This window comes from Procambarus clarkii, chromosome 46 (assembly GCF_040958095.1).
Source record: "Procambarus clarkii isolate CNS0578487 chromosome 46, FALCON_Pclarkii_2.0, whole genome shotgun sequence".
Taxonomy (NCBI): Eukaryota; Metazoa; Arthropoda; class Malacostraca; order Decapoda; family Cambaridae; genus Procambarus; species Procambarus clarkii.
In genome coordinates, this window is record NC_091195.1 from 29,265,450 (window position 1) to 29,275,458 (window position 10,009).

The window sequence follows — 10,009 nt, forward strand, 5'->3', positions numbered from 1 at the left end:
ATTGTCTCTGAATTCACTATCACATAGTGACGGAGGGGTGTGCAAATAATTTTGTTGACAGTTAACATTTGGTCAGGTCTACATCGGCAGATAATGAGAATTCCCAGAAATACTTGTAACCGAGTCTAAGCCGAGCAGTAGTAACATCTAGAAGTCTGCTGATTTTATTGGATGAACCATAGATGTGTGGCTCCTTTTGCATAATAGTATTGAACGAAAGTTAATCTCCCCAAACACTTTCGCGTTTTGGGCAAGTTACCCCTCCACTCTCTCCATTTTTTTTTGGACATTCCCTGGTAGTAAGCGGAAATACTGAAAAGTGTATACTCTTTTCAACTTTGTCACCTTAATTCTCGTCCTATGTCTTTCATTTTGGTATCAATGCGTTCGCAATAGAATTCCCAACAGAACTATGTGCATACAATGTCAAAGAGAGCAGCGCGCTCCACCCGCCGACAAGATGAATGTAGGCCAAGGGTACCAGAAAAAGAAAGCTGAGCCACCCTCAGGCAACTCTCATTACATTAGAGAGCGTGATAATACTGAAAAGTGTATACCCTTTTCAACTTTGTTACCTCAATTCTCATCCTAGATTTTTCAATTTGGCATCAATGTGTTCGCAATAGAATTCTCTACAGGACTAAAGGAATATAAACTCCAAAAGCCCGGCTTACCATCCGCAACAAACAGAGTAAGCGAGAGTGTGTTACCAGGGAGCGCACAAGAGCGATAAAATGTATACACTCTTTCATTTTGGTCACCCCAATTGTCATCCTAGGTCTTTCATTTTGGTATCAATGTGTTAGCAATAGAATTATCTACAGGTTTAAATGCATATAAACTCCAAAAGCAAGGTGTACCATCCGCACAAAACAGAGAAAGTGAGAGAAAGTAACCCGGGAGCACTCTAGTGCAATGTAATGGGAACACTCTTTTCACTTTGGTTACCTCAATTCTCGTCATATGTCTTTCATTTTGGTATCAATGTGTTCGCAATTGTATCTGCTGGCATTTACCCTTTGCTTGGATCTGAAGGGTTTTAGGCTCACCACGATGCAATCTGATAGTACCACACGTGTGTATACCTATCTTCAAGCAGCAATTCACTCATTCAAACCGACTTATAATAGTTATCCATATATAAATGGTAATCTTTGTTCTACCTGTTAACCTGTCATATGAAGAAAGATTGTCAAAGCTTATATTACATTCTCTAGAAAAGCAAAGAATTAGGAGTGACATATGGTAGAGGTGCACAATGGGATGAATGGACATAACAAAGGGGACATTAATGGGGTATTAAAAGTAGCAACACAAGACAGAACTCGAAACAAAGTGTAAAAATTGGAAAAATTTAGATTTAGGAAAGAACTGCATGAGTAAATACACTGGGTTTGTACCTTAAGGTTCATGTATGCAATATTACAGAGTTCCAGTTAACTCCCATGCATGCAATTAATTTATGTTATGTTTATGTTTTTTATGTTAAAATGTTTTTGTTGATTTGTTTGTATATTTTCATAAGTAAAGCATGCTTACCGTCTTATTCCAAGTTTTATGATAACTTTACAAGGTTTAAAACATAAAGTTCAATATATATTCTGGTTTTCATACAGGAATTATACGTTAATATAACATCATAATAACGTAATGATGTCGTGTAAATAACGTTATACTGACGTCATATAAATGTTATATTTATGCTATAAGAACGTAAATTGGATAGCTTTACAGAAAGTAAACAAAAAAAACTAAATGTTGACTGAAAATTATTTATTCTTAAATATAAAGCATGAAAACATTATAATACCATAGCATTCACTATTATTTTTAAATTTTTACATAAATCTTAAAAAATTGTGTCTCAAGAATATATGTTTTTAGTTATATCCTTTGGTTTTAAGAATGTCAGATATACTATTTATGTCAAAAGTTACAGTATTACCTTTGTGGCACCATTTAAAAACGTCCACAAACGTTCTGTGTTTGCTGGGCTCCATTGTACCCCTGGCTTTGCCTGTCTCAAAATGCAAATTATTACTTACAGTGTACCTGAGAGTACCTGTAAGCCCCTTGTAAGCTGCCTCATTTTTCTTTTTCTTTTTTTTGTTCATTTTGTGTTTGTTTTGTATAATCACTGCACATTCTCTCATGTGTATTATACATATATAAAACGCTAAACTATAATGCCAATCCTGATCTCAAAAGCTTCATAGAAGGATGTAACAGAACCCATAAGCACCACACCAGAAATAAATACAGTTTTGATATTCCTAGAGTACGACTTAATCAAACTAGAAATGCTCTACAAATCAAGGGGCCCAGAATGTGGAATGACCTTCCCATCCATGTTAAAGACTGTACCTCTCTCAACCAGTTTAAGTTAAAAACGAAGCTATACCTAATAAATTCCCTGTAACCTACCTTACCCTTCTATTGTCAACCAATGTCTGTTTTTTTTTTTTAAAGAGCGCTGTTTGTCGACATAATTGTATTTGTGCTGCTTTTTCATCTATGTTTTCATTTCTTGTTTTCATTCTACTCATTATGCTCAATTAGTATTAAGCTTGTCATTTAAGTTTATCATGCCCGAAACGCTTTGCGTAATAGTGGCTTTAGGCATTGTATGTACTAGCTCTACCTATAAGTCAACCAATCTCTGTAAAAATTTATTGTATGTATGTACCTTACCTAAATAAACATTTTATTTTTATTTTTTATTTTTTTAATTTTGTTTATATATTTTTTCCTCCTTTTATATCAAAATTCTATTTTGTAATTGCCATTCTGGCCTTGTTTTCCTACAACCAGCCTTTTTATGCAGACAAGTATAGACCCAGAACTAAACCTCTTATCCACTATCTATGACAATCATATCACTTTAATGATCAAAATTGCAGATATTTTACAGCACACGATGTAAACAATGTATTAACACATAATCACAATATCTCTGTAATCAACTTGAACGTTAGATCCCTAGGTAAACACTTCGATGATGTTAGTGCCTTGATTGAAACTATTGACAACAAATTCTCTTTTATTATTTACTTACTGAAACGTGGTTGAAAGAGGATACTACTCAACTCTTTAACATGCCTAACTACTTGGCAATTCACAACTGTCGTCAAATTCAGATTGGTGGTGGTACTGCTCTTACTACCACCAAGAACTAACATGCTTAAAAGTAATTAGAACTAGAGACTGCTGTGGGGAGTATATCTTCGCCAGTTTCAGAGTCAAGGGTGCCGACCCAGCAAACACAGAACGTTTGTGAACGTTTTTAAATGGTGCCACAAATGTAATACTCTAACATTTGACATAAATACGTATTTCTGACGTTCTTAAAACCACTAGATATAACTAAAAACATGTATTCTTGAGACACAGTTTTTTAAGATTTATGTAAAAATTTAAAAATAGTAGTGAATGCTATGGAAATATAATGTTTTCATGCTTTATATATAAAAATAAACAATTTTCAGTCAACATTTCGTTTTTTTTGTTTACTTTATGTAAACCTATCCAATTTACGTTCTTATAACATAAATATAACATTTATATGTCGTCAATATGACGTTATTTCCACGACATCGTTACGTTATTATAATGTTATATTAACGTATAATTCCGGTATAAAAAAGCTGAAATATATTGAGCTTTATATTTTAAACCTTGTAAAATTGTCGTAAAACTTGGAATAAGACACTAAGCATGCTTTATTTATGAAAATATAGAAACACATCAACAAAAACATAAACCACATGTCACCTAGCTATAATTCTTTGTCTTTCTAGAGAATGTAATTTATGCTTTGACAATCTTTCTTCATATGACAGGTTTCTATTTTGGGGTATTAACTTTGTTATCCTCCGCTGGACGCATTCTAGTAAATTTATAACCATGATGTGGATATACTGTGACCAAAAGTGAAGTGCATATATATCTAAATGGAGCCTACCCAGAGCAAGATATATCTGAAGAACAATGAACCGATATCTTAATTATTACTAATGTTTCAATACATAAATCCCAGTGTTCTGTTTGTCTTATTACGAACATTTATTCATTGATTTTTGTTTTTTTTAAATTCTTACTAATCATAACTCCCAGATCCCTTTCATAATTCGACTTCATAATCTCAGCACCATGCATGCATCTAGCTTATATCTTGTAACTCGATCTATCGTCATTACCTATCCTTTAAACCTTACATTTGTCAGTATTAAACGGCCTCCCCCAATCTTTTGACCATATTTCAGTACCCAATTTAGATCGTTTGATCGATCAATTTAGACCTCCTTGTATCATGTATCATCATACATGATGATAAAATGATACTACTGGGTATGCTGATGATATAATGATACACACTACTTGTTATGCTAACATGCAGAACACTCTTAACTCTGTATTAGTCTCATGTCAGGACTTAGGTTTAGTCATATCTCAGCAGAGGAAACAAAGATACTAAACGGGTGTCCACCCAGGCAGGGAGGAGCTGTTCACAAGATGCAACTGTATGATGGCTCCCAGCTTGACTATGTTAACAGATTCAAATACCTTAAAACTTGCCTTGTATTGTCCTTTTGTATTCAAACTCTGTCGTCAGTATAAAGAGAGGCTCCATAAGCCCTCTTGGAGATGTTGCAGGTTATCACTCAGGCTATGGTGCCAATGTTACAATTGTCAAAATGATGTACCTTGCATACATCAGATCTTTAGTGGATTATGCTGCACCTCTGCTTGCCTTGATGACTAAAAGAAAGCTTAAAGGGCTTGAAAACTTGCAGAACGAAGCCTTAAAGATAATCTTTGGATGCCCCTCGTACCACAAAGATACTTAACATGAGGAAGGAACTTAATATTCCGAGCGTTGTTTATCGTGTTACTGAAATTAACTGTCAAATTGGTATAAAAATGCTAAGGCTAGCTCATCCTAACTCTTGCACAGAAGCCTTCCAGAATGTCTTTATTGAAGGTCAACATTGTTTCATGTGGCACTGTATCAAAAGCTTTGCTAAAGTCAAGGTACACAACATCACAATCCTTACCACTATCAACTGCCTCAACTATGCTGGAATAAAAAGAGAGCAAATTTGTTAAACATGAACGGCCATGTGTAAAACCATGTGTTGCGACTTAACCCCATTGATTCTAAATCTTTGATTCCTTTGGTATAGCCATGCCCTAATTCAGCTTAATATAGAATCCACAATATAGTGAGCCTCTATCTTTTAATCAGTCTTTTATGTGGCACTGTATCAAAAGCTTATTTTATGAGTGGGGAGTCCGTATAAACAACTGGGCCTCTACCCCCTTCAATCCGAACTATTTTCCTTGCTTCTTGCACTGAAATGTGTACAAGTCTCTAAACTGATACATTAATTGTGACTCTTTATCATCCTTAATTGCTCTCAACTCTTTAAGACATACTGTAACATGCACGTGTCTGAAGCTAGACACAAATACAACAAAATTATTAATGATAATAAGAGACTTCGAACTAGGTACCTCACAGGAAGGTGTCCTCAGTCCTACCTTATTTAATACCTTAATAAACACGCTGTTAAACTCTGTACCGAGCAAACCCAACGTCCACATCATTATAGCTATGCTGATGATATAATGATACACACCACTGGGTATGCTGATGATATAATGATACACACAACTGGGTATGCTGATGATATAATGATACACACAACTGGGTATGCCGATGATATAATGATACACACCACTGGGTATGCTGATGATATAATGATACACACAACTGGGTATGCCGATGATATAATGATACACACCACTGTGTATGCTGATGATATAATGATACACATAACTGGGTATGCCTATGATATAATGATACACACAACTGGGTATGCTGATGATATAATGATACACACAACTGGGTATGATGATGATATAGATACACACCACTGGGTATGCGGATGATATAATGATACACACCACTGGGTATGCTAACATGCAGAACACTCTTAACTCTGTATTAGACTCATGTCAGGACCTAGGTTTAATTATCTCAGCAGAGAAAACAAAGATACTAAATCGGCGCCCACCCAGGCAGGGAGGAGCTGTTCGCAAGATGCAATTGCCTGATGGCTCCCAGCTTGACTATGTAAACAGATTCAAATACCTTGGCCTTGAGGTGCCACTGTATAGTCCTGTTGTATTCAGACTCTGTCGTCAGTATAAAGAGAGGCTCCGAGCTCTCAAGGCTGTTGCAGGTTATCACTCAGGCTATGGTGCCAATGTCAGAATTGTCAAAATGATGTACCTTGCATACATCAGATCTTTAGTGGATTATGCTGCACCTCTGCTTGTTTTGATGCCTGAAAGGAAGCTTGGAGGGCTTGAAAAATTGCAGAACGAAGCCTTGAGGATAATCCTTGGTTGCCCTCGTACAACAAAAGATACTTAATATGAGAAAGGAACTTAATATTCCGAGCGTTGTTGATCGTGTTACTGAAATTAACTGTCAAATTAGTATTAAAATGCTTAGGCTAACTCATCCTAGTCCTTGCACAGAAGCCCTCCAGAATTTCTTTATTGAAGATCAGCATTGTTCCAAATGGATAACAAAAACTGGAACTCAACTCAGAATGTATCAGGTTCATGATTTGTACCAAGAGAAACAACAACGGCACTTTCCTGCACCGTGGGAGGTTACACCCTTTCCAGTTTTAATCCCTCCCTTTCCACCCAAGAAGCAAATTAGAAATCAGCCCAAACTTCGTCTTGAGGCAAAGCTAAACGCCTTAAGCCATATTGATGCTCTGTCCACAGAGCATTCTCTCTCTCAAATCATATACACTACATGGTTCCCTACACCGCACCACGGGTGCAACTGGAAGTGCAGTTGTTCTGACAATGGGCGATGGCCTATACTTGTCAAAAAATTTTGAAAAACTAATCTATAAGCAGCTTTACTCATATCTAGCCAAACTCAATATACTTAGCCCTTGCCAATATGGCTTCAGACCCAAAAAAAGCACTAACGATGCACTTATTAGTATGCTTAACTCGATTCATACAGCTCTTGATAAAAATGAGTTCTCTGTTGGGTTGTTTGTGGACCTGCGTAAAGCTTTTGACACTGTCAACCACCAAAACCTTCTTCTTAAATTACATCATTATGGAGTCAGAGGACACTCCCTACAATACCTCAAATCCTACCTTACTGACAGGCTCCAATATGTTTCTGTGAATAACACAATTTCTCCCACCCTACCCATCAACATTGGTGTTCCCCAGGGCAGCATACTTGGCCCTCTCCTCTTTCTCATCTACATTAATGACCTTCCAAATGCCTCCCAACACCTCAAACCAATTCTATTTGCTGACGACACAACCTTCATTTACTCCAGTCCTGATCCCCTTGCTCTAAATGCCACAGTAAATACTGAGCTAAATAAAGTCCATCTGTGGCTAACTGCCAACAAACTCACCCTTAACATTGACAAAACCTTTTATATTCTGTTTGGCAATAAATCCTCGAATCAAATAAATCTCAAAATAAACAATACCCAAATTTGTAACAAATTAGATGGCAAATTCCTTGGCATTCTCATTGACCACAAGCTTAATTTCCAGGGACACATTCTAAACATATCAAAAAAAGTTTCAAAAACTGTGGGCATTCTTTCTAAGATCAGATATTATGTACCACGCCCTGCCCTGGTGACTCTCTATTACTCCCTTATCTATCCATATCTCAACTATGGTATTTGTGCTTGGGGCTCTACTACCCAAAATCACTTACGTCCTCTAATTACTCAACACAAAGCTGCTATTAGGACAATATCCAATTCTGGCCCCAGACATCACTCGGTACCCCTACTTAAATCTCTGAATATGTTAGACATTAAGTCACTGCACATTCTCTCATGTGTATTATACATATATAAAACGCTAAACTATAATGCCAATCCTGATCTCAAAAGCTTCATAGAAGGTTGTATCAGAACCCATGAGCATCACACCAGAAATAAATACAGTTTTGATATTCCTAGAGTACGACTTAATCAAACTAGAAATGCTCTACAAATCAAGGGGCCCAGAATGTGGAATGACCTTCCCAACCATGTTAAAGACTGTACCTCTCTCAACCAGTTTAAGTTAAAAGCGAAGCTATACCTAATAAATTCCCTGTAACCTACCTTACCCTTCTATTGTCAACCAATGTCTGTTTTTTTCTTTAAAGAGCGCTGTTTGTCGACATAATTGTATTTGTGCTGCTTTTTCATCTATGTTTTCATTTCTTGTTTTCATTCTACTCATTATGCTCAATTAGTATTAAGCTTGTCATTTAAGTTTATCATGCCCGAAACGCTTTGCGTAATAGTGGCTTTAGGCATTGTATGTACTAGCTATACCTATAAGTTAAACAATCCTTGTAAATATTTATTGTATGTATGTACCTTACCTAAATAAAATTGTATTGTATTGTATTGTATTGTACTTTGAGTGGGGAGTCCGTATAAACAATTGGGCCTCTACCTTTCAGACTGAACTATTTGCTTGCTCCTTGCACTGAAATGTGTACAAGTCTCCAAACTTGATACATTAATTGTTAGTGACTCCTTATCATCCTTAAATGCTCTCAACTCTTTAAGACATAACTGTAACATGCTCGTGTCCGAAGCTAGACACAAATACAACAAAATTATTAAGGATGGTAACAGAGTCCATTTCATGTGGTCTCCATCTCATGTTGGCCTCCAAATGCATGATAGAGCTGATAAGTTAGCCAAAGAATCTGCCTTTAAAGGAGACGTATGAGTGTAGCCTTGGATTGTCAATGAGCAATCTGAGAGCAGCAGTACACCGAGAACTTCAACAAGATCTTGTAGATCTGAGGCAAAGTGAAATTGACACCAGTAATTCCATCTATCATCATACTATCATGCAAGAGGAGCCACACATCTATGGATCATCCAATAAAATCAGCAGACTTCTAGATGTTACTACTGTTCGGCTTAAACTGTGTTTCAACTCTCTGGGATTTCTAATTATCTGCTGATGTAGACCTAACCAAATGTAAACTGGGTCAACAAGCACACCGTCTGTCACTATGTGATGGAGTGCCAAAAGACTTCAATTGAATTGAATTGAATTCAGAGACAATTTTATAATAAATGTTCCAGAGATGTTTAAATATTTCATTCAAAACGATCTGCTACCAGAAATCTTAGCCAAATATCCCCTATTTGCTAACTAAGATAAGTAAATGATAAGTAAATTGTCTCGCCAATTATATATACGAGGGAATGATTAAGGGTCGAGGGACGAAATGCGCATTGCTGCCCTCATCTGTGACGTCACAGCATCATTCCCGCTAGTATCAACAGAGCGGCCATTTTGTCGTCAGTGCAGTCAGCGGACAGAGGACAAACGCTTCATGCAAATATTATCGTAAGTAAACACTTATATTTTATTATATTATTAGATTCTAGTGCTGGCTACAGTGCTGTGTATGTGTAGGCGAGGCCGGGCAGTGCTGGTGTATGTGGAGGCGAGGGGCAGTGCTAGTGTATGTGGAGGCGAGGGGCAGTGCTGGTGTATGTGGAGGCGAGGCCTGGCAGTGCTAGTGTATGGAACTGAGGACTCAGGCCCCAGGGCCTGGGCACAGGGGCCTGAGCACTGCTGAGGGTTAGCCAACATGAGAAGGTTGTGTTGATTGCCTGAAATTATTTAATGTATTGAATGGCATTTTTCAAGTTACATTTTTTAAAATACTGAACTAGGTTCTAAATTTTTTTAAATTTTGCCACGAGGGGGCGAGTTTATTGGGCAGCGCCACTAATCTTGTGAGTGGACACACCGCCATAGCAGCATGTTCAACACTCTCCAATAGGAAAAAAACCCGCTGGGTTCTAGGCTAGGTTAGGCTCATCTGTAATAATTGAATTAAGCCTAGCAAAGCCTAGATCCTAGTTCAGTAATTTAAAAAATGTTGTAACTTGAAAAATGCCATTCAATACATTAAACA

The 10,009-nt window shown here is 37.0% G+C and overlaps 1 long non-coding RNA gene across 1 annotated transcript in view; it reads left to right on the forward strand.

Moving 5' to 3' along the window:
- The first annotated feature begins 9,140 nt into the window (after positions 1-9,140).
- The window catches only part of LOC138350520 (uncharacterized), a 3,584-nt gene continuing 2,715 nt past the window's right edge, over positions 9,141-10,009 (forward strand). Inside the window, exon 1 of the long non-coding RNA XR_011222151.1 lies at positions 9,141-9,432. This is a non-coding gene — a long non-coding RNA (uncharacterized lncRNA). The remainder of the gene's footprint in view (positions 9,433-10,009) is intronic.